General features: G+C 37.4%; 1 protein-coding gene across 1 annotated transcript in view; it reads left to right on the forward strand.

Annotated features, from left to right (window-relative positions):
* Positions 1-8911: 8911 nt before the first annotated feature.
* NXT2 (nuclear transport factor 2 like export factor 2) overlaps positions 8912-26833 on the forward strand; it is a 68046-nt gene continuing 50124 nt past the window's right edge. Inside the window, exon 1 of the mRNA XM_080365832.1 lies at positions 8912-8933. The gene's annotated coding sequence lies outside the window, so the exon portion shown is untranslated. The remainder of the gene's footprint in view (positions 8934-26833) is intronic.

Here is a 26833-nt window from a genome sequence, read left to right on the forward strand (position 1 = left end):
CAATCTTTTTCTGTTTTGTGTTTTTACAGCATCTAACACAATATGTTCTTGTCCGTGATTATAGCTCCTGTTATGGCAATACAGTGTATAAGTTGTAACTACAAAAATGTAATCGTTCCCAAAACAAGTATTATAAACACAAGGAAACTGAGATTAAATTTAGTTTTTAAATAAATTCCAACATGTTAGTATGAAAATACACAACTAAACACCACAGAAACATTGATTCTGCCCTGCAATGCTGTCAGGCAAAAGCTATACAATTATATTGCATGATATTGTTGATAGCCCCTGGTAGAATTAAACTGGTTTTTGAAGGTGTGTTCCTTTCATTTTTCATTCTTTTCTATCTGGTCCATCAGTTGGGTGGAGATGTGATTGCTTGCGCATTTCCATATATCGTTTGGATATCTTTCTATACTTTTACATGAAAATTTAAAGTGGTTTTAAAGTTTTATCATAGAATGTGATATATTAAAGCCCTAAAACTTCAGAGCAAGGTGAACTGTGTTCACTGCGTCCTTATTCCAGCTGGTTGCTGAAGGGTACCTGTGGGAGGAAGAAAGGAAACGATTTGAAAGAAAGGGGTTGGGTTTTCTATTTTGTTTATGTTTCTTTTTAGTCATCAACCTCTGGGCTTGCTTGACAGTAACTATGAATAAGCTGTCTCTGTATGTAAGAAGAAATGTATCAGTGTTTCTGGTCTCTTTTAAAGTCTTTTGCTATTGCATTCCACTTGCCATGTTTTCACTAGGGAGTTGAGAAAGCAAAGTATGCATAAATCAGTCATGTAGAATTTTGGGGTAATGGACGCACATGATCGACTCACTGTGCTAACAGAAATGGATTTTTGTGATGGGCCCTCTCTGGCTTAAAAAGAGTGCTTAGCCTTCCTGAAAATTTAAATTTTTGTATATTTCTGTATGACTATTAGGAAATACTTCCCCAAACTGCAAACTAATCTTTAATTTGCATACGCTTTCTCAACTTTCATTACTAGGAAGAATAACTGGTTTGTTTTATCTCTCTTCAATTAAATGTTGGTTAGAGTCTTTGATGCAGTTATTGAATCAAAATTATCGACTTTCTGTAGTAATGATTTTTTATTTTTATAGCTCATATAAAATATGTAAGACTACCTGTTAGTGTAGTATATCCTTCCATTACTGAAATAATTGTCTAGATATGGGATGGGATCTAATTTTACAATCTTTTATGTCACAAATTATTGTAACTTCCACAGACTTTTGTAGGTTGTCTCGGGGTTTCTCTGGCTACTGCTCTAGCACGTAGCCATAGTGTACTCTGTAAAGTCAGTGCCCCACTGTGACAAAGAGTCAGGTTTATATTCTTCCGTTTTACTTGCAGAAACCAACATAGCCTGACTAAGAAATGCTTCCTTAACTGTGGTTGAATTGTCTTCCAGCTACTGTAAAAAGGAAATCAAGATCCCCTCTTTGTGTCTCTTGATCTTCACCAGACTTGAAGAACCTGTAGTTCTTACAGCTGGAGGTATGTTTGCTTTGTGTTTCATTTATTTGTTCTTTCTACCCTACCAAGTGTCGGCATGAGCCAGGCACTGCGAAAGACCAGAAATTTGAAACAATTTCTTTCATTATAGTTTCCACAAGTGGCTATAATATTTATAATACGAAGTAACTAAGCAGTTGGTAGTCATACTGTTGGGCCAAATGAAGGGCTGTATGTCACCTGCTGCAGAAGTATTGAGGGACAAGTAATGTGTTCCTGTAGGTGTCCATGAAATCCCACAAAGAGCAATATTATTAATTCAGTTTAAGATATAAGAGGTAAATGGTTTTGGACACAATGTCACATGATTTATTGCTCATTTCTTCTAGTTTCACCAGCCTATATTATGCCCAGCCTCAGTTGCATCTACAGGAGTAATTAGCCAATAAAAGACCCCAAAAAATCAGTTTTGTTGAGTAGTAAAATACAATGCTAGCTCTTACACATGACACATTCATAAAAAGGAAAGGAACTCCAGATTAACTCACTGTAGAAATTTAGGATAGGAATATCCTAGGAGTATTTAGCAACCCAAGGAAGCTGAGTGAAAGGTAAGCTTCATAGTTTTTATTTTTATGTGTTACACTGTTTCACTAATTATAGATTTGTATACGTGCCTAACATTTTATTAACTATTTTAGCTTAGTATGCAAAATAATATAATTCTTCATAATGTATATTTATGGCCCAAACTCTTCCCCTAGAAGTCTCATTTTATCTTTACACCTCTGAAGTGGCCTGCTCTCAGTAACATCTTAGCAGTCCTGCTCTCAGTATGGACATATTGTGATTTTTACAAGAGGCAAAGTATGTCCATACTGAGAGCAGAACTGCTAAGATGTTATCAAATAGATCAAATAATCAAATAGAATAGTGGTATTAAATTAATCTGTTATAGCTAGGTTATTCTGCAAATGGTGAGACTTCCCCATTCATTCTTTGTCAGTGGAATGAGAAAATGAAATGATTGTGACATTTCTTATCCAAGATCTAGAAGACAAAAATGCCTTCTGTTAAGGCACAGATCAGGAATTCTAAGCTGTTGCTTCAGTTTGTGGCAGGTTTGCCCTACATCCTTGGGCAAATCTCTCAGTCTATCTTGTTCTTCAATTCCTTAGTCATTAAATGAAAACAATAATTCCTCCTTTTCTCAAAAGTGTTTTTGGAGATAAAATCTGTTAATGACTGAGAACCTCAGGTATTGTGGTATCAAGGGTTATGTAAAAATCATTGTAAAAGCCAACCCAAGGGCTTCCTTTATCCCTCCAGCTGCACAGAATTCACCCTCTGTCAAAGAGAGTCCCCTAAATGTGCATTTTCCAGGCGTGAGCTACATGATCTCTTATTTCCCTCATCCATGCTTTCCTTGCTGTGTTGAAATAAGATACCAGAACCTTCCCAGCATTTATTATGATGCTTATTTATGAAAATTTATAGATTTGAATTTAAGATTTTTAGACACAAAGATTAAAGGCAGACATTTTAAATAGCTGCCCAATTTACTTTTGAGGGAGCTGCGGGTGCTCAGCATCTCTCTGATAATGAAGATCTGGTTGTTTACTTGTTCCATTATAGTCCTTTCACCATCTATCTAATCCTATCACATAATTGTCTACAGAAAATACTCAGACGCTTGGTTTCTTTACTGTTTTGTATAATTGGGGATAGTGTCACCATGCAGTGAAAAGAACCATAGAATGCTGTTTTTCAAAGGCATATGCTCAAATTTGCGAAATGTTTTCTCACTGGATCAGGAAAGAATAGTAAGATTATTCTGATTATTCTGCCTATTTTTTTCCTATTAATGGATAGGTGCTATTTGGGTTATATAGCTTTGGGATTATGTGAAATACTGTGCAATTACTTCAGTGAAAGAAAAATGTGCCCTGTTGCGATACAGAGGTTTTGGCCGTATGTCCAGGTCAATAAGATAGGGAAACTACTAAAGCAACCAGACTTTTTTTCACTAGATTGTCTTTGGAGAATAGCAGGGTGGAATGGAAATTAAATATACCCATTTATATAACTTGAAATAAAAAGTGGTATAGTTAGTGTCAGTTTTCAAGTATTAATGGTAGCGAGCAGACAGGACCGTTTTCATAAAGGAAAAACATTTTTTCTCCAAATTGAATGCAAATGAACCTTTCCTATTACCTTTTTTGTTAGTACGTCATATCTACCAAAAAAGGTGTTCTATATCAATTAGCCAGCATGTCTTTGTTTTTAGAAAATTATTATGGAAGTTAAAGTAAATGCCCTCTAGACAGATTATAAATGAGAAGTTTCAGCTTTACACTGAATGATACAGCTTCTGTAATTATTATCTCCATCCTTGCTTTAAGTTATGCCTTAAGTTAAAAAAATAATTTCTTTGCCTTTCAGATTTTTTGACTTGGGAAGTTGCAAGTAATTTGTTTCCTGCTTTCCTGACGAAGCTTTCTTTAGCAGTAAAGGTAGCAAACACAAGTTTGCAAACCACATTTGTGTGATGTACTTGCTTTTTCTCACAACACCTTCAGTCTTAAAGAGTGTCAACACTTGATACCAGTGGAGGTCAGGTTGTTTTTAACCTGAATTTCTACAGCAGTATCTGTTTCAAGGAATGAGTGTGCATGTGCTTGTCTTAACCACAGCCACAATGAATGAACTGAGTATTGCTTACACTGTTTTGTGCGGTGTTATTTTCATTTAGCCTCTGTATTTTCTTTTACTGTGTAATTGACAGAAATTGTCCTTTCTTTTTGGTGTAAGAGAAAGGACTTTATCTCATCTGAACAGCAAGATATCTTGATTTTTTTATCTAGTTATGGGCAACAAAATAATTTTCTTAAAATAATTCCTGTGGACTTTCCTGTGTCTGATTTATCATTCTTTGTTATATAAGGGCATCTATTTTAAATGTTTATGAACAGCTGAATTAGGAAAAAAAATTGGAATGTACAGTTGTTAATTGACTAACTCTTTATTTAGATTTCTTGTACTTTCTGATACAAGACCATGGAGTAGAGTTAGATTTTGTTAGAATTGTGGTGTTGTGTAATGGAAAAACAGATGATCACCTGAGCATAAGAAAAATATTTGTTCAGAAGAGAAGAGATCATCAAACTTAAGGGAAAATATTTGAAAGAAGGAATCCTGGCATATAGAATCCTTTTTCACACAGAAGGTCGTATTCCCACGTGTTGTTTTCTTTTTCAGCTGAGTCTGAGCTTTCTGTTGGAAAAGTTGGGCTGGTATTTTTGCTGTACAGTGTCTTTGACTGAAGGCTCAGAAATGCCTCCATTTGTCATATAGAAGCAGCATAATCCATTTGTAAGGATACCAGACCTTCTGTCAGTAAGAAATAATATTGCAACTGAACTATTACTTTTTTAAAAAAAAAAAAAATGGGGCCAATTTCCATTGCAGAGTAAGTGCCAGCTTAGGATAATGTTTCAGTCTTCTTCAAACAGTAAGCATCTGTGGTAACTGCAGTAGTCAGTGCATGGAAAAGGCAGGGTGAAAGTCTTTGCTCCTCACTGTACGGAGCCGTTTTTAGACATTTGCACATTTCTGTTACTTACTTACACGCTATTATCTAAATACAGGTAGCCCATGCAAGATAGTAAAGGGTGTTTTATGTCTCTTTATGGAACTAGGAATGATACAGGTTATAGTAAATGGCACTACTCAAAAAAACTTCCCACTGAAGCACAAGTGCCTACAAAGTAGTAAACTAAGTGTGTAGAGTTCTGCAAGAAAGCATAGGGTGAAGCAAAGAATAGAGCTCCTTTCTGCCTGGGTTGCAAAGGGGATGTCTGCATTAGGCACCTCATTTTAGGTTTATATAATAATAAAACCTCATTTTAGCTTTAAGAGTTCACTTTTGAAGAGGACAGTCTTGGAGCAAGCAAACTGAATTCCTGTTTGATTAATCTAAACGAAAAGATGCATTCCAGGAGTACAATCACGATATATCTACATTAGTGTTTTAGTTTGGAGTAGAAGTTAAACTTTTGAAATTCATTTTTCATTTGTCCCTACTAACCTGCTTTGATTTGCAATGTGTAGCAGTCTTGGAGTGCACGAATAGAATTCCTTTCAAATAAAAGTAAACCAAAAGCTGTGGTACAACAGCATGATAATGGATTATCTGTTCATTGGACCAGCCTAGAACTACTGTCAGGTAAACTACAAAATGGTTATAGAGTGGACATCCAGTTTTCAACACCAACTTTTTGCCCCCAGATCTGCTCTAGTGCACTCCAGCTGCTAATGAACAGTCAATGTACTGGACCAAATTCAAGTTAGTATAAAGTAAAACCCTGGAAATCTGTGTCACGTGGACTTTGTGTTCTCAGCACTGTATCTTTTCATGTTGTACTGCACTGCCTGATAAGGAAGATAACTAGCAGTAGAACATTGCAGACTAGCAGGTAGACTCCAAGGCAGAAATAAGGAATAAACAAGACAAACCAAAGTTTTGTTTTGTCTTTTCTGTGATCCATTGAAAAAAATCTTTGCTGTGGACAAGCTGAAACCTTTGCTCTGTAATGTCTCTTGTCAGAGTAATGTAAACATTCAGTTTGTCAATTGGATTAACTTTAGCAATCCACGAACTATCATGTGGGTTTGGTATCTCAAGAAACAGCTTTGTCAAGGTTGTTTTTATAAGGTCATCTGAAAATGTAGAAGATTTTGTTAGTATTTCAGGGTATTACTGGATTTCAGGGATTGTATGTGTGAAACAACTATGCAGACACCAAGGCGAGTGAAGGGAGGAGGAAGAAAAGCAAGAGTTTGGTCAAGAAGCCAGTCCTTCAGCAATGAGAGAAAGGAGTGAGAGAAACTGGACAGGAAGCAGAAACTACCCAGTCCCTGTACCTTGTCAGAACTTCAAAACAAGCAGAAGAATTACAGCTGCCAGCCAGGTGAGCAGATTTCTGGCTGGCTGCTCTGATGCTGGGATAACAGGGCCAACAGTCAGCAGTTAGAAGGTAAGGAAGCTAAACATCTGGGATCCCTGGCTAGAAACCAAGGAACTGAGAGAGGAATTGGAAAAGAGGCAGTGATTTGCAGCCTCTGGAGACAGCTGCTCTCAAGTGAGCGCAAGATATCCATTCAAGGAAGATCTTGTGAATGACCCAGGAAAGTGGACAACTGAGGACAAAGGCATCCGCTGCTTGAGAGAATTAGCAGTGCTGGAAGTCACCTACAGTGATCTAGACAATGACAAGGTCTCCAGAGATCCAGAGGACATCCTGTGCACATGGGCCATGGTGGTGGTTCAGAATGCCCATATTCTTCACCAAGCATGGCACAGTGAGAAAAGACCTTCCATAACCATTAGGAAAAGTCATAATATAGTGTTCATCACACTCTAGGCATGTGACTGTATTGGGTTTGTGTGGCAGGGGTTTGGTAGCAGGGGGCTACCCATGAGCCTTTTGCTATCTTTTTCTCTTCCCTGTCCAGCTGAGAAGGGGGAGCGACAGAGCAGCTTGGTGGGTGCCTTTTGTCCAGCCAAGGTCAACCTACCACATAATCCAAGAAATACTTGAATAATATAAGTGACCTTCACTATCTATTAATTTCTTGACATGCAGGGCAGCCCCTCCACGTCTCCTTCCTTGCCTGTCCCTTCTAAACAGCCTGTAGCTGTCAATAGCCGCACTCCAGTCATAGAGTTTGTCCCACCAAGTTTCAGCAAGGGCAACTAGGTTGTAGCTTTCTAGCAGCACGGTGGCTTCCAGTTCCCTGTTTGTTGCCCATGCTGCGTGCATTGGTTTAGAGGCACTTCAGGTGGGCTGTTGGCCTTGTCACCCTTGTAGAGAACATCCCTTAGTTCCTTTGAGGTATTTCACTGGAGTTCCCATTTGCTGCAATTACCTTAGGAGCTCCTGGCTTATTTCTGTAAGACTTCAAGTGTACCTAGCAGTGTGCCTAGCAAGTCTCACAGCAACAGGTTGAGGGCCTTCACTAGCACCCAGTCCCTTTAACCTTGGCATGTCGCCCCACAACTTTTCATGAGCAAGCCCGATATTATCCCTCTTCCCCTTCAAGTCTAGTTTAAAGCTGTCAATGAGCCCCGCTAGCTTGTAAGCAAAGACCCTCTCTCCCCTGTTCCCACAACGCCAGCAGGCCTGGTGCCATGTAGGCCATCCCATTACCAGAAAACCTGAAATTGTCGTGGTGACACCAGCCACAGAGCCATGTATTAACAGACTGGGTCTGTCCATTTCTTCCTATGTCACTGCCCACAATTGGAAGACAGAAGAAAAAAATAACCTGTGCTCTGGATTCTCTCACCAGCTATCACAAGGCCCTGATGTCTCTTTTGATTGCCCTTGGACTATGTGCTGCAGCTTCATCACCACCCACCTAGAAGCACAGTAATGGGTAATGGTCTGAGAGCTGTACTGGGCTAGGAAGTTTCCTAGTGATGCCCTTAACCAGGACACCAGGGAGGCAGCAGACTTCCCTGAGAAGAGGGTCTATGTGGCATATTGAACCCTCTGCTCCCCTCAGAAAGAAGTCATCTATAACTAGAACCCATCCTTTCTTGCTTTGGAGGTGGTCGTGACATGGGGTAGGCCTTTCTGACTTTGGCAACACCTCTGGTGTAGATGAACCATCATCCACATCATCCATTGACTGGCCTTCCACATCCAGAGCCTCATACCTGTTGTACAGAGGCACCTCGGAAGGTGGGGATGGGGTTCAACTGCATCCCCAAGTGTGGACTTGCCTCTGTTCACACCTTTCCTTGAAGCTACTGCTTTCTGCCTGGCAGGGAGAGGGAGGATGATCTTAGGTTGATCTCATTTTTTTCCTAGTGGCTGTTCCCGTTTCTGTCTCCAGGCCGGCAGAGCATAGTTCCACCAGTCCTTCTCTTTCTCTGACACCCTAATGCTCCTTGACCTTTCTGCATCCTCTGGTATCTGTGCCCCCAGGCTGAGCAGGCCATCCGCCGGGTCACACCTCACACAGCTGGTTCTCCCTGCTGCCCACCCCCCCCACCCCACCCCCCTCCCTTTCCCAGTGTCCCAGGCATGCCCTGCAGCCCCACACACTGCGCGTTTTTGTAGGAGCTGCCTGGGTTGCCACATCCATCCATCCTGGCGAGCGCCGAGGACGGAGCTTTCAGCCGGGTGGGTGCCTCCTGGGGGGGTGAGGGCCGCCGGCTGCCCCGACCCCCGTGGCCGGCCGGGTGGCGACGCCCTGCCCTTCCCGCGCAAACTGCCGGGGTGCGATGGGGGCCGCGGTTGCTCCGGCAACGGGCCGGTCTCGCCAGCGCCTCTCGCGAGAGCGGCGGGCGGCGGGCGGGCTCCGCGCTGCCGGCGCTTCCCCGCCTGAGGAGAGCCCTGCGCGCCGCCCCTGCGCCCGCCCGCCGTCCGCTGGTGTAGGATTTCTGTAAGCTTTAGGTAATGAACGCTTCCCCTTTCCATACGTATGATGGATATATCCTCTCTATATATGAGATATGTATTATCTTAAACGTGTAGCAGCACAATACGGGCATTTTAGAAAACACAGATACCGAATATGCTGTTTTACTGTTCAAAGTCATTAGCAGTTGCTTTTCTGTTAATACAAAACTTATTAGCCTGGTTTAATCATTGCAGAGTGGAGTAACTCTCAGTAGAAAATAAAGCGTGTTGGTGCCCCTCGCAAAGTCTGCTCTCTCTACTCTCAAAATGTAGGGTAAGATTGAATCTTTGCTTGTAGTTCCAAGTATGGGACGAAACGTAGCCGTACCAGTTCAGAAGGAGCTTGAAAAGAAATTATGACTCAGAGGCAGTCCTCTGAATCATATTTCCCCTGAGCTGCAGCATTGCACAAGTGGGGAGTATGCCATCAGCCCTGCCAGATGAAGCATGTTCCCTCGCTCGTGTCCAGTCAGCTCTCCTTGCTGACACAGAAGGAAGCAAAACGACGATTATGTTTACTTCCGACCCTATCTGCCCCAACTTCTTTACTTGCTCATGGAAGGAAATAATGCCTCATCGAGGTTTGCTTATAATACAGTGCCCTTAGTACAGCTTTCAGGAAAGATGGTGTGATAACACAGTAGAATGCAAGAGTGCCATGCAACTTAACGTACAGAACGTTGTGACCATCAGGTGTCTGGTGTATTATGTTTTACTGCTCATTTCTAGGTAGATCGGATACTACTCGTCAGGTCTGAAACTAATGGTTGTTCCTGGGGCACTCACTTTTCATCCTATAGGAAGCAAATCTGTCACAGTAAGAGGCTTTACCAGCGACACCTATGTGGCTTGCAAAGAACCATTTGTGTTTGATTACAGGTAGATTTGGCAAGACTAATAATCACCAAATAAAATATGAGTTCTTGGTAACTTTTTTCAAAAAGTGAGTGGTACTCACACGCAAACAAACAGAAATAAATGTTTCCTGTGTGTTAAATTTAAGACTTTAAGAATAGCATAAGCAAATAATCAGCTTATCAGCTAATTAAGCTCTGTAATGACTTTTAACAGATTCAGTCAGCAGATTTTACAGATGAACAGTGATTTACCTGTAAATAATTGAGATTAAAGTATTCATTTGTTAGTATTAGAACAGCTAGCAATGCGAAGGTCCATTGTTCTTAATGGTTAAAGAGGTTAATGATTCTGGTAACCTACAAAATCAAGCATTTAGAATTCGTAATTTGGTAGCAACAGTAATTCTGAGTGAGGCCTGACAGAGAATAGTATTTATATTCTTTCCTGGTTTATGAAGGAGGAAAATCTGGAGTAGATAGGATAGTATATGTTGAAATCAGTCATTTCAGTGAAATTTAAAGAAAATTTTTACCTGAACCATGTACTTAAGGGACAAATTATGCATCTATCAATACATGAGGAAATATCAATTTGTTCAGTTTAGCCTGTAGGACTGCTTGGGTAGGTAGCTGCTCATCAACACAAATACAGATTGTGCAATCTAATTTTAACTTGAAATTCCATTCTGTATGATCGTTACACCTACGTTTGTTCTTCAAAGAGCTTCCACAGATTCACGAGTAGTTTTCACAACATCTAAACATTTTATAATAGAAGATAAACTATAATAAAGCCAGGGGGAAAAAATATGTTGCAATAAATTGAAACAACAGATTGTTACTGAAAATTTGCTTTGTCTCCTGTTATTCAATTATCAGGGCTGTTCTGTTATTCTTGATAATCTTTTATGCTTGCCAAGCTTGACTTCCCATCATTTTACAAAAAATGAGGAATAGACTGAGTAATAAATTATCATAATTATAAAAATTGTGATGTGCCTGTGCTTTTAGGAACCTAACAGTCAGAACCTAACATCTACACCCTTATGGTGTAGAAAGTAAAACTGATAAACCTTATCTAGACTGTCTCTGTGACTGGCATACCATGTGGCCGGTGAACAAATGTTAGTCTGCTTCCATAGTATTCACAGTTTTATGAAGTTCTGAGAAGAAGTGTTATATATAGTGCCTTTTTAGGTAATTGTGACATAATTTATATGATTTGTTTTATATTGTACTTATCTTTAATACATCAGTATAGATTAACTTAGCACTTCCAGGTACTGATGTATCTTGGAGAATAGGGTCATTTTCCCCTATATGCATGGCTTGATGTGAATGGGAGTAGAGGAGGGGAAAGAGTGTATGTAAATATGTTCTATCAGTGCAAAGTCAATCACTTCATGCCTTTCAGGGCTTCCCTTACTACTGTGCTTTTAGTAATAGAATATTCTGTTACTTAGTGTCATCGGCAGTTCAGTGTTATTTCTATGTATTTGTACAATACGCAGCATAATGACCTTTACCATAATATGAAGAATAAATAGTAATACAGGGGCAGTGGATGTCTCATATTTCATGCTGGATTAGAACAGTCTTACTGCGCTTTTTTCATAAAAGCATTTGGTATGTTTTGAAATTAAGTACTACTACTACTTTTTTTCTTAAAATCTTCTCCCAAATTTCTATCTTAAAACTCCTGAAGAGGGAATGTACAAGGTATGTATTTGTATCACTGCGTTTCATAGCAATGTATTTCTCATCTCCAGGCAGTTTATAAAGGAATAGCATTCAGAAGATTTCAAAATTTTGCCTAACATTCTGTTGTTGGATCTTAAATCAGATTTGGAAGTGTTCGTGTTCCAAATCTCAATTATTTTTGAATCTTGCAAAGTGAACATGGTATTGGATGCTAATCTCTTCAACATAAAAGCACTCTATGATGTAATGAAACTGTATTTCATACAGTCTTACTAATAAGTTTATACAAGTTGTTACTATTTTTGTTTGTCATTCAGATGGGTAGTTACAGAACAAAATCAAGGGTATACATGTAAATTACATAAATAAGTTTAAAGAATGAATAAGTGCAATAGATAAACCCCCTATGTTTATTCTTATTTACATATTTAAATACCTATTGTTAGTTTGATAATAAGGATTTAATAGTTGTTAAATAAGTCAGAATATAAACAGGTGGCAAGGAATTATGCAGAAAAAGTCATACTTGATGTGAGTCCTTCATACAGTGATTACTCATTTCAGGAGTCTTGGCCATAATACTTTCTCTAGAAAAATAAATTAAATAAATAGCTACAGTATTTTTATTGAAAATAATTTAGTGACATTAATATTTTAGTTTGAATCAAGACATGAACATTTGCTTGTTCTTTAATATGCTATGATTAGAAGGCATGCTAAGCCTTCTGAATACCTAGTAAAACAGCAAGATGTGTCAAATGGTCTGAAGAAAACAAAAACAAGTAAAGATGGCTGTTATGGAAAGGTAATTAACATACTGTTAGGAGAGGGGAGCAAATACAGGCCTCATTATGGAATGGTAATTAACATACTGTTAGGAGATGGGAGCAAATACAGGCCTCATACAGGTGGCAATAGCTCAAAATGGCCTTGGAGCAACACTAATTTGTCATAACTGACAAGTGGATTGGATCATCTTCCTTCTTCCTTCTCTAAAGTCCCAGGTTATTTTCACATACTTCTATGTGGACCCACATAAAAGCTGTGTGACTGGGAGAAATCTGAGTTTCTTCTAAGGTGGGTCTTCTGTATTTTTTCCCCAGAAATAAGGAAGATATTGTTGGCTAGAAAGAAGATATGGGTTAGTGTGTTTTCCTATTGAGTTTATAGAGTTTACATCTATAGACATAAAAATATTTATACAATAGTAATATACTGCGTTTCCACACTCTTATGTTGCAAATACACTACTGAGTTTTGATATACAGTGTAAATGGTATGAATTGTAATTAGATGGTATACAGTGTATAGACTAAAGAAAATACCACGTAAACTCCAGTCATTATAAAATTAACAATACGGATTCACACCCACATACATTCACACATATATACACACTATGAATATGTGCACATCCGGTAAAAGAAAAGATATAGCCCAGCCAATCAATAAAAAACAGTCTATTCCAAGTGAGTCACTTGTTTAGGGTCATGGTGAACTTAGGATCACTGTGGACAGTCAAGTAAAGCTGCTAACCTAAATGTGTGAACCTAGTTCTCAGTTTTGCTAAAATTAAAAAGCAGAAGAAATATTGCCAACGACTGAAAGGACAAAAACCTTTTGGTGTCTACATTTTTTTAATCCCTGAATAGTAAATAATAGTTAAGAGCACAGCTCAACCAATTGTTCAGTATACTGAAGAGTTTATCAGACTGGGGCTGCTCGCCTTAAAGTTTCTCCTTGGCTAAGGGAAAACATGTAAATCAGCATTCACACTGTAATAATTTCTTTCATTCTAAACCCCAGTTCTTATTTGGCATTATTGAGAAGGTAGGCCTAGTCAATTACTTGCTCAGATAGAGAGACTGCTTTTCTTTCAGAAATTTGCACTAAAGTTACCTGCACCACTTGAGGATGTACCAGGTACTCTGTGTGCAATAATTTGAAGCTGACTCAGAGCAGCTCAGTGCAAAAAAACAAAGTGACTAATCTCTTTGTAGAACTGAGACTTTGCAACTTTGCTCTGAGTCATCATGACAACTCCAAGTGCCTAGACTTAGTACAGAAATAAACAAATTTAAACAGAGCACTCAGTTTGAAAACAAACATTATTTCTGGTCCTTCTGTCAGAATGACCTTTGTAACACTATTTAACATCAAAGTGTCGCTGATATGCAGGGTCGTGTAAAAAGTCTAGAAGACTATTAGTGGAATCTGTGAAGTTCAGGGAAAATAAAGTAAGAAAGAATGAAAAGAAGGCAAAAATATTTTCTTACCCGTTATATGCCACACATAAAAACAGTGGGAGCAATCACTTGTCTAGTAGCAAGATTGGAACTGAAAGAGTAAAACTGAAATTGGTGGCGTTAGGATGTGTCGGGGAGAGCTATGGGAGATCTTTAATAATTTGCCTGCTCTTGACATATTCTAGCCACCCTTAGTCCTTCACATTCTGAGGTCAAATAAATAACTAAACAGTAACATTATTCCTACCTTATTCAGCAAATCTCTCTCTGTGTTTAAAAATTATGGTCCTCTGTGCTGCTATCTTAAGGGTAAATATTGATACAAGTTGGGCTGGAATCTCTTCTGAAATGGGTGAGTGGTTGCTTCTGCCACTCCAAGTTAGAGGAGCAGATCTTTCGGTGGAGCTAGTGCAGTTTTGGAGAAGCAGACCTGAAGTTCATGATCTGCAAATTAAATATGGAAATTATGAGTTACTCCTGATTTACTCTTGTGTAAGTAAGAGTAGTATTTGGCCCTCTCTATATATATTTCAAGATCATAAAATAAATTATAACTATTTTGAAATCCTTACTAGAATGGGTCTGGGCATGTCTGTGCAAACAGACCCAAGTTTTAATGCCTGTAGTCCAAGATAGCCAGCCACGATCTAGCTCTGACTCAGAAGCATTAACTCTGTGCTGTCACAGAGCTAAGAAACCCTATGTGGCATCCAAAAGCCATACAGGTATGTTAGCGTGATGGTGTGCCCGAACGAAGAAGTCCAACCATGCACCAGGGTTGGTTAACCTGTGCACATTTTTTGTCCAAACTTGGTTTACCTCAGCGTAACAGACAAGCAGTGTGAGTTCAGGTCCGCCAGCATCTCTGTTTAGTAATGCCCAGTATCCATGTGCAAGGCATCTTTGCTAGGGAACAGGTATTCCAGAAGAGAACATAAACTTAATACAGAACTTATAAACATAAATTGTGGGTATCTAAATTAATAGATTTAGTGATTAGATAATCAGCAGTAGCACTTGAGTATATTATAGGGCTTGAGGTAATAATTTGGTTTATCACACATATACTACTACATCTCTGTAATTAATATATTTAGGTTTTGAAAAAGATTTTTATAGAAATGGTGTCTCATTTAGTGTCTCATTTCATATAGGCTGAAATTGCTGCACTAGTGAAAAAAGTAAATAAATAAAAAAAAACCTCCAGAAATGAGCAATGCCAAATGTCTTGTTCTTTGAGTCACAAAATTAGCAAGAGGTAACACGTTAATCACTTTAAGAAGGCTAATAAGCATGTTAGTTTAAGTGCTTATGTGCTTGAGGTAAAACCATGTAATATCTCACAAACTAAGCAGAGTTGGTCCTCGCCTGTACTTGAATGAGAGATGTGTAAGAAAAATTCATCGTGTTACGAGAAAGGATGTTAGTGGTTTAATGGGTTTCATCATTGTAGCTGAGTCAGTGCTGAAACCATGCCTGCTGTGGTGTTCAGGAAACATTCTGCTGTTAGAACTGGATCCCAGATTCATGCAGTGGTTAGGTTTCAATTTGGATCCACAGTCTATGGCAGTTCATTTAGGAAAGCTTTTTGTCTTGATTTTACATCAGTGCCCTCTTGTCAATAGAAAGCATGTGCAAAGTTTGACAATGGGATGTAGTACTAAAGCAGTATACATATACCGTATTTATTATTAATTGCTCGATACCTTTTCTTTTGTCTTCACCATAAGTCAGTAGGAGGATATGGTCATCATTGCAGTTTATTTGGCTTACTTCTTTGTTGCTCCCAAATTTTTTACTTGTAAAAAAATTAAGATTGATGAAAGGAAAGTGAAAAAAAAAGTAAGTAAATGTTCGTTGTATCATATATACAATACAAATACAAACCCCAGAAATAACACTTTAAATGACCTGAAAATTAGGAATTGTAGAAAACTGAAATGGGAAAATAAAAATAAAAGGACGAAGTCTGTTAATGGCAGAGCTAAAGAAAATGTGATGGCATTTGAACAAAATCAGTCCAAATATTTTTTGAAGTCTGTTAGTATATCAGTTAATAATAATACAAGAAAGACAGACCTTTCTGTGGAGAGTATAGTCATTGCACTTTTGAATTCGCATGTTTTCTGAAACAGAATTTGCTCCAAGTCTGAGACTTGGAATGTGATATAAAATTTACCTTTGTCAATACGCAGTTTCAGAACCATGTTGTAGTCCTGAAATGGTTCTTGTTTTTATTATATTGAATTTGATTTTTCTTGTTTTTCTAAAGCTGCTTTGAAATCCAGAGGATTTAATTTCTATTGATGGTTAGCTGTGTCATTGATGTAGCTCTCAACCTAATCTTTCAAACAAAATGAGACAGAGACAAATCTGGGACATAAATACCTTCAAGTAACATTGAGATTACTGAAGATAAAAGAGAGAGTAAATTTCTGAAGCTCTGGAAAATAAAAATTGCATGGAGATTTTCAATGTAAATTCTTTTCCTCTTTTCCCGTTTATTTTGCTCTGTTGATTAAGTCAAAACCTCTTTATCTTCATCCAGGAAACTCCTGTTCCTACTCTGTTGAGAAACATACCCTGCACTGTTTCGTCACATTTCTCTGTCTTGAACTATCATTCCCTTTATGGGAAATCAAGGCAGATGCCTGAAAGAAGTCATTAATATTTATTTAAAGATAATAGCTTTTACATCCTCTGCACAGTGTTTGCTATATTATCTTCCATATTTCCTGTTGATGTGAGTTACTATGCATGTAATACAGTGTATAATTAACCATTTCTGGAGTTGTTATATTTTTACTCCTTTGTAGTGGGATAATGAAACCCCTTTTACAGTTGTTGCCAGAGCAAATGCCATATTATTGGATCCAAGAGACATTCTGCCATCCCAGTGTTTCTAGGTCTAAAAAGCACCCACTTCAGAGGAATTTCATCTTTTAATTATCCAAGACTCAGAATGTCTGTGATCCGGCAAAGTCACGGTCTCTGGAAGTCAGCCACATTAATGCACCAGTATTACACTTCTTAACAGAAAAGCTAAAAGAAACTATGCTGTATAGTTACAAGGTCTGCAAACTAGTTTGTATGTGGCACTAAGATGTAAATGTCATTAATGAAGTAATTAACATTATTATTGATTGTAAATCTGAACATTTAAAAACCAGAACAATGTCTCATAATAGCTTTTGGGAATGGTATGATAAATATACCTGTAATCAGGTATCATTTCCTGACTCCTTAGGTGCTTTCTGGAAAGATAGTGTAATATAATGTTTATAATGGGTTGTTGGATTATATTCACACTTAAATCACTTAAAGTATCTTTGCCTCTGCTTACTTATGTGGAAAAAGAAATGCAGTATTTTTAGAGAGGTTTTGAATTGTTTCCAAATTTTTGAAGTGAAGGAAGTTGCTGTATATTAGAAGAAATGTTACTTTGATTGGGTGGAGCTTGTTTGCAGAAAATCTAAGTTCTTCTGTTTCATGGGAGAGCTGACAGAGATTAGTTTTCAAATGATTACCAGATAATATTCTGCAACATCATGTAATTGTGATATTTTTAAAATAATTATGTGTTGCAGTAATGAATAAGTACAGATAACAAGATTGCTGAAGGCTGCTCACATTTGCATGGGCAAAGCTAAAATACGTGTTTAATTGTATTAATTCTCAAACTTCTTGTAAGCAAATGTTAATTTCTTAAGTAAACATGCTTCTTTTTTTTATCCAATTGTAAATTAAAATTCATATTTTTACTGTTCACATAGCTAATAAAATGCTCTCCTCCTTGTGTCTACAGTCCAGCATAAAAATTCATCCACTAGAGCTGCTGCTGAGGGAGCTGACGCGGAGTGGCCCAAGCACTGCTATTTTGGGAGTGGGTGCAGCCTAAAATGGGAGGCTAGGGTGGAGTCACGTGCTTGCACATGCTAGTTAATTTTCCTTCTGCAAGTTATGGAAAGAGAATTCTATCTTACAGTTTTAAGAGCAAAAAGGGAAGCAAAGTTGTGCTTTCATTGCAAAGTTACTTCCAGTATGTCAGAGAATGAGTGTACTTCATTCCCCTTTCTCTGAAACTAATTCTGGTTTTAGCTGCATAATAAATCTAAAGCAGCTGCATAGAAAGTAAGACCACTTAATAAAAATATGAGAGGTTTTACAATTTATATTTATACTAAATTACAGTTTTTGTATCTTGAAATTTGGTGTTTCTGTCAGTTTGTCACCTGCCTTATCTCTGAACTTCGGTGCCTTCACACAAATAACGATACTGCATGCTTTTTCTAGGATCATATTTGTGAAATGATTAATGTTACAGGAAATATTTCTGAATATTGTTCAACAAGCTACAACTGGTTAGAATATCAAAGAATTGAAAGCTGGTGATGTCTAAAGTTGCTTTACTAAAACTCAGATGTAAATTTGCTCAAGACTGAAGAACAGGTGACAAAGACTGTAACTTTTTGATTCCAAATAGGGAAAGCCTACCCTGTTGCACTTCTGATAAGAACCGTATTTTTCACAAGCATCTTCTACAAGTTTTTACGCCCATGGATGTTTATATGTATGCAGTCTGATTTTGAATGTCTAAATTCTGATGCAAAAAATTGGTGTACTTTATTTCCATAGTTGTTGATAAATTCTTGGGCTTGCTGCTGACAATAGAATGCTATTAATAATTGGTCACAATCTCTCTGTACAAACTGAAATGTTTTTGCATTCTAACCAGCAATACATGAAAAATATTAAGATGAAATTAGTGAAAGTAACATTTTTAAGAGGACTTGGATATTTAGAATTATAAAAAGGAAAGATAGTAGTGTTTTTGGTAAGTGGCCTTCATTTTCCTGTGTTTCCATTTGTTTAGGATTTCATTTGAAGGGGGTAAAGGGTGCTGGAGCCTGCCGGCACAAGCAGAAGCAAGTAAGAGTGCCAAAGATTTAATACATTTCTCTAAATTTTAAAGCATCTAATAGACCTATTCATCTGGATTGCCAGAATGGGAAAAAATTTGGCCCTTTGGCAGTGTCTTTAATGAGAGAGACCCCTCTTGGGCACATTACCTGACCAAAAGGTGGTATAGAGCACTGCTGAGTCAACACAACTCCTCTGGCTTGTTTTTTACATATTTGCAGGGAGTTCACAGATGATTAGCTGACAATCAAGAGTGAGACTCTAGAAATTTATTGTTTAATAGAATTCTAAACTTTTGCCTCATGCACAAGGACAAGGTTTTATAAGAATAACAGAGGGGCACTGAGTTTGTGAGTGGAATGCAGCCAGCTGTAGTTACAGAACAACAGTACCGCGCTCCAGAATTTGAATGGCTTTTGTGACTTTGTAAAATATTTTAGAATTTTCAAGAGCAATTGAATCTAGAAGCACAATTTCTTAAAAAGAGAGAGAGTGTGTGTCATTTTTTTATTAACTAAAAACTGGAGATTTACACCAAGGCAGCTTTTGTATATTAATACTTGTATCTATCTACATATGGCCCATCTCCACTAGCTGGATAACAGAGATAAAGCCATAAGATGCTCCAGAGAAGGGAAATAACAACAGCTGTTACAGGTTATATTGGTTCACAGTTGGACAGAGCTGAGTTAAGTACGCAGTGCGCTCCCAAGACAGTCTAGAAGTCCCTTTAGCAGAGCATTTTGAAATACCTACATTTTTGTTGCCAATCCAGTGATGTAGGTTTGATATGGAGTCACACTTAAACTGTTCACCAGCCATGTGGGACTCAAGAGCTATATATATGTTGGTAATAATCTCTTAGAAACACAGACTTAAAATGGTCATGACTGTAGTGGATGAGAGCAAAAGGCAAATGGATTAATTTCTTGTTGTTATCTCATTCCTTTTAGGGTCAAATCTTGCCCAGTCATTTTAAACCCTAGTTAAAGGTCCATAGTACACAGTCTAGTGTTAGTGATGCATATACTCCTAGACATAAATAATTATATAAAAGTTTGGAAAAAAGTTTTGAATTGTGAGAATATGTTAACAATATGTAAGAATGCCATTGTAAGCTTTCTGGGGTAGTTTTTTTTCAGACAAATCTGCAACTGAATGGTTTTCTAATCTCCTGTAGACAATAAATATGAATAGTTAAAAGATCAACTAAAATCAATGTAAACTAAGACCAATTTAGATAATTAAACTAGGCAGATAAAGAATCTTGTCAACAAACCTATTTTTGAGGGAGTATGCATGTGTCCTGTCAGGGAGATCCAATTTCATCTACTGTGGGCATATAGAGAACGTGGTACTTTCACCTTATGAAGTGAGCTTAATTCACAAAGATGCGATGCTTAGCTCAGACATGCTGATAGGGTCGGTCCCTTCAAAATCTTTAAATGCATTTTATAACCAATTACTTTTCCAACAGTCTGTCAGCTATATGAAAGCACTATTTGCCTAATAATGAACTGAACAAGTAATTTTATGTCAATGGATAGAATGGATTGGTATTTTAAATGCTGTATTTATCTTGCATCCAGTCACTGGAATGAAAAATTTTCTATACTGCTGTGTTTATAATTGATAAAATACAAAATATCTATATCTACCCTAAGGGAAAAAACAGACTTTTGTTTTTGCAGAAAGAGGATTCAGGTCCCTAATTGCAATAATATACCGTTGTCCCTCTTCCGTCCTGTTGGCAAGTAATGATCATTTGCCTTTTCATATAAGTTAGTTATTTAAAGATGTTATTTATCCTGTTACAGAGGCAAATGTTGGTTACAATGAGAACCTTTAAGCTAAATTCAGTTGCAGATGTTTTTATTTGTATTTTAATAGACTACTTTTTGTAATTAACTGTAAATAGCACTGGTTTAGGTTAAGAAAATGTTACAGTGTTTCCTGAAATACTTCTTTCTTTTTTCTTTGCTGAAGGTGTATTATTGCTTGTAACTAAACTAAAATGTATATTTTCAATTTTGAAAACTAAAATAGTTTATAAATTTAGTCATCATGAGCTGAAATCACAAAGGCAGAAAGAAAGGATCTGATAATTTTTATTTTCTTGCCTGTCTTTTCTAGAAATGGAAAATAACACATCTGTGAAATAATTGCATTTCTAGAGCATAGATATTCATCATTCCTGTTTTCTTTTACTTCTACGTCATTGTAGCAGCAACAGTAGGACTAAATAAAGTCAATCTTTTGATGTACGAGGCCTAAAATTGAATAGTCAGTCACAATTCTTTGTTCTACATCAGCTGTGATTCCGGATTTTATGATCTCTCATCTAAATGTCAAACAGGGTTAGTAATGTTTAAGTTCCAAGATCAAACACGATTGAGTGCTTTAAGTCTGTGTGGGCAGACTACCAGGAGAACAAAAGGTACATACACCCGGTAGTACTAGATTGATTGTTTTGCTTACAGTGATTTTATTTCTATCAGTGTTTACAGAATGGAATATGTACTCACAAAGTAAGGTAGTTATAAATTCCAGAAGGAGAATGTGTCTATGGCTGAAATACTTAAGAGGAGTGTTTTAGTGAAGTTACTACACATCTGGATGAATAATACTTGTACCTACAATGTGCTGGAGTACTGCATAGAGCAAACAATGATTCATTCTCTTCTAATACACCTTTTCTTAAATAGGATGATTCATATCAATACTTCCCTAGAGGAACACACTGTATTTTTATTTGTTACCGAAACCAGACTGCAAGACCTAGCAGAGGATCTTTTCAGTTTCTCCTAAGACAGAGCTCTGTAGGAGTTGTTGTTGTTGAATAGAATACACAAACGAAAACTGACAAAAATTTAGGTGGAGGTCTGAAATGCCATTTGCTTTTTTCCAGTAAAGACATACTACTGAATCAAGCATACCAGATTTTGTGAATTAGGCTTGAGAGAATGAAAAAAACCCCAAACTGACCATCTTACAAGTGCAGGCTGGTATTTAAGGAACAGAAGCACTAAGAACCTTTTGTTTGTCTGTAAATGTCCTACCACAGTTAAAGTAACAATCAGATTGTTCAGTGCCTCATCACCAGCTGGTACAAGACAAAAATGCAGTGCACTCCAAGGGCTAGATGAGGCAGTGGGTCTATAAGTCCTTTCATTTTTAATCTAGAAATATGGTTTATGGGATAAAACATACCTTGTATTCAGTTCTGGATCTAGATTTGAACATCACCACGTCCATAATCATAGTTCATAGTGTACTACTTTTTTTTTTAAATGTTCATCTTGCAGCCTTTTGGCAAAGCGTAATGCTCTTTTCAGTTACCTTTCCCAACCTGAGAGTAATTTTTGCTTTGAGCTGTTACTGGTGATTCTGCCCAGTAAGCAAATCTTTCTTCTACAAATAATAAACTGTTGTAACAACAACAAAAAAACCCCATGAGATCACTCTAAAAATGAAGAACCAAAACTTACTTGAAAATACTGTTTTGCTGAATATGCACTTTGTCTCCTGTTTATACTCTCAACTTTTCCCTATACAATTCTCTACATATAAGAATGGTGTAATACCAACCTTGGAAAGATGTAGGTGTTATGAGAAAGGAATCAGGAACAGAGGGCTGAGAGTGAATGATTAGAAAAAGCATTTTTTCACAAAAGAAACCGCTGTGCTATCTGGGGGGGTGGGGGGGGAAATAAGTGTTTGTAAAGCTCAGCTAGCCAGAAGGTCCTCTGTTGGTATAGCAGCAGAGATTGAGCAAGACCTTCTACACTGTAAATACCAGAGTTGGAAGACACAAACAGTTTAATTTCTGTAACAGGAATTTGGAGGTAGGATGCAAAAATTTTTAGGCTCTCCATGACACAAAAAGGATTGGGAATGTGGGGTCAGGAACTGATGGGCAAGGACACTAACATTTTTTGGCACAAGGTAACAGAAAGCAAATTTAGCTGCAACATTAGGCTTCCCCTCAGCTGCTACATATCACAGCTTGGCTTTTCTTAAAAAAGCAGTTGGTAGTCTTAAGTGAAGAAGCCTAATACTGGATGGATTTAAAGCCTTGGTCTGCCTTCTTGCCTACAGAAACATTTCCTCTGAAGGCCCTTAGGGTATATTAGAAAGGTGAGCTGAGAAGCTAACATGGTTATGCTTGCTGTGCCTGATCTGTGAATAAACAGAGGATCTCAAGGATGTTTACATGGTGCTATGCCGTACAGAGAGCGCTCGGCTCCTGAAAGCAGTTTAGCTACTTTAACAGAGCACTCAGACTTACTAGGTCAACAGCCTTTGCAAAATAGCTATACAGCTACTTTGCCCAACATTATGCTGTGTAAACATTCCCTATAACCTCTAGTTCAAGTGTAGCATAGGTAGTGGCAGGTATTTCTGCAGTGCCCTACATTGTACTGTGGGCAAATCTTTGGTTTCAGAAAATTGTAATTAAGTATTAATATGTTGTTATTAGATAAAAGAGCATGATAGTTCCATTGTAAACTGCCCAGCATTCCTGAGTTATTGTTATAATGGATGATTTGAGTCATCTTAAACAAGGGTAGGGTTCTATCTGGTAAATTGCCTAACTGAATTCCCTGACACCCCAGCTAGACTGCTAACCCTGTAAGACAGGTCTGAGTATTTCTGTGATACATTTCAGCCTGCAGGTCAGAGATACCCTGTTCATTTTACTCTCCTCTGATTTCATTAAATTACATGTGTTGTAACTGAGAAAAACAGTATAATAAAACATACAGGAAACATTCTGATTAACTTACATATGTTCATGTTAAGCTTTTTGGAAGCTTTTTTAAAAAAAATCCTTTTACCTTGAATGATTTCCTGCACTCTGTCTTCAGTAGCTAGAACTGCTTTTTGTAAACTAAGACAGCATTTTGGAAATTCTCTGATCAGCCACCTAACGTTAAGTGCAATGTACTGACTTATGCAAGATCCCAGCTGCTGACTGATGTGCAATAGATACGGCTTAAATGAATGTCTGTCTTGGAAACCTGTCTTTGTGATATGCAAGAGAAAGTAATGTTTCCCTCTCTTAGGATGATAATCCTACTATGTTGAAAACTACCAGGCAAATTAATAGAAACTATTTAGAGAGTGGAGTAAGTTCACACAGTAATAAATACTATATATTCAGGAAAAGTCAACTCAACTTTTGTCACAGATCTATTTTAATCTTTAAAGAAGTCACTGAGCAGGTGAGGGAGAATAAAACAGTTGATACAGTCTTCTTAAAAGCCAATTAAAAAAACTACACATGTCAAAGGCTCCCATAGAAATTCAACTATCAGAGGTTAAGAGGGAAGATCCTTGCTTGGGTAAATCAGTGGTTAAAGGATAGAGGAAGAATCAACAATCAGTTTTCACAGTGGGTTTTGTAGCTGTAAGAGTATGTAGCTCAGTACAATCTAGCCACCTGATTATTTATGCAGTTTTATGAGTAGGTTTCACATATTTTGAAAGACAAGGCCTTTCTGAGATTTCAGTTTCTCAGACTTGGGGGGAATTAGACTAGAATTTGGAAAAGAAGTACTGTTCAAAGTTTCCATCCTTAGATCCACAAAGGAAAACTGGCTCAAGCTGTTACAGTAGTAGTAATTAAAGTATAATAAATGAGATCAGTTAATCCTATACTTTTTCTTCATGTCTAATGCTTCATGTTTATGAAGCCTGTTAGGTCAGGCTAATATAGTCGGAGATTCAAAAGTTCAGCAACAGAAAAGCAACTGAGAGTCAAATTTTAGCCTTATTATAACTGTGATTTAAGAACACAGAAAAACATGAATATAAATTTGAGTTGTGATTTGAATCAGTGTACTAGACCACTTTTTCACAGAAACAGGATAAAGAACTGCAAGTACAGGAGAAGACTGTATTCTTCTTTATTTGTACTACAATGGTAAAAATCTCATTGAATATTATATAGTATAATATGGAAAGAATAAAAATTAATAATACCTTTATTAAACAATATTTGAGATTAAAAGAAAGCCATAAGATTTTTAAGACCAACATTCCATTAAAAATAGATGATACAAGTTTCTGTTACTGATTTGAAAATAAAAATTATAGTGATTACATATTGATAGGTTTGGAATCCTACTTCCACAATAGGAGAAATTTTGACTAACTAAATTCCTAAATTTACTGCAAGGTTTCAAAAAAACTTCTAGTTTTATGGTAATACTAAGTTGCCTTAGGGCTTCAGAAAATGTATGAAAATAGATTAGATAATCCATGGAGATAGGGAAATCGTTAAGCAGCCAGCTCCAGTACTAATACAAGTGGGTACAGACAGACAAACTTTACAGGCGGTAAGCGGTAAGGCAGCTTATGCTGGTGCCATACAACTAGACTACAGAAACGTGACATAAATGCAATTTTTAAAAAATTCAAAAAGCTGGCTGACTGACAAATGTATGTTCTCTGTCCTGTGTTTTCTAACATCTTTTCATGGTTCATTTACTCATTTATATAAAATAATAAATATAATTTATTTTTATAAAATAAAATATAAATATAAATAATATAAAATATAAAAAATGGGATCTAGAAGATGGTGCATGATTAAAATATTGTTGTCATTTCTATGGTGGTGTTGCTTCACTGAGTGGCCTACAAGTTTTTGCTGTTTCAGAAGTCTCTTTAGGAAGTGAAACCATCCTGATTTCAATCAATCTTTATTCTTTCCTGGATACTGTGGATTATACCTGCAATTGTGTGAATTTATCTAGTTTTCTGATTATTTTTAAGAATTTACTCTCCTTGGTATGAACACAGCCCATCTTTAGGAGGGAAATCTAGATAGCTGTAAGCCTGCTAGAGCCAGATCAGTAGTCCCCTGTGTATTTTGGCATACCCTCTTCTGAAGCATAATATGTAACATACCAATAGCAATACTGATGGATTACTTTCCAAAGCATTTTAACAATTTCATCTTCCATTGTATAGTTTTGTGATCACATCTGCGAACACTAAAAACTAGTTTATTTTTGCAGGTTAATAGTTTATTTGTATGCCATGGTACTCAGTCACACTTAGTATTCAGACTTCAAGTACTGGTTTTGCTTGTGTGATCTGCAAGCAACACTGAAATTAATCTGATCTGAAAAGAGAAAAAACATTTCTCCAACATTCGCTTAAGTATCTTTAAGTGTATTAGTAAACCGAATGGGTGAGATTCAGGCATTTCCTACTGTACAAGAACTCACAAGACAATCCATGCAGTACTAATTTACAGCCAAAATACTACTTTATATTTCTTGAGTATTTTACAGGAAAAAGATGCCCTTCAAATGTACAGTATGTTACAAAAGGTGTTTTCACTGATAAGAAGGCTGAGAGAAACACCTGAAGCACGTGTTGCCAGATGTTTGTGTGTTCCTGATCCAGTACCACAGGTGGAGTTAGGTTATCCCTGGCAGCAGGGCAATATAGCATTTGGCATTCAACCATGATCTTCCTAAAGCTAGATCTGTGTTTGTTAATAATTATTCAGATTCATTACTTTATGGCCATTCTTTTTAGACTCCAGCCAGCCGTTCAGCATGGTAGCGTGTCTGTGTGTGGGAGAGGTGAAGTCAGGAGGGGGAAGAAGGAGTTACGTGATTTCCCTTTAACTTTGGAGTTGTAAACAGAGATTGGTTCTGCATACTGATTTCAGCAGGCAGCCAATGTCAACACTGACATTCTCAATCTCTTTCTTTTATGTCACATTAGTGGAAAGTGACCTGTTGTGTTTGTGGAAGCTCTGGAATCCTGCAGGAGAAGGATCACTCAGCACCGTGGCAGTCTGCCAAGTACAACTTGTTCTGAAACACAGTGGTGCTGAGAAGTTGCATTATCAACTGAAACACAATGTCAGCTTAGCGGGAGATAGGTAGACTGTTGATTAGCTGAGTTGTTGTGACCAGCTTATCCTCCAGGGTACATTGCACCTCGGATGCCTGGCTCTTCCCTTTCTCTTCTCCTCTCTACTTAGGTGCCCTCTTGTATTCTTTGTGGAGGTGGCCGCTACAGAGTTCAAAATTACGTCCTGTTCTAGTGCTGTACTGTGTTCGGCATCTATTGTGTATGCTGGGAATGGAGGGCCTTAATTTATGAGGAACAGTTTCTTAAACTGCTACATTGTTCAGAAGTCATG

The sequence above is a fragment of the Falco punctatus genome (genome assembly GCF_963210335.1).
Source record: "Falco punctatus genome assembly, chromosome: 15".
Lineage (NCBI taxonomy): Eukaryota > Metazoa > Chordata > Aves > Falconiformes > Falconidae > Falco > Falco punctatus.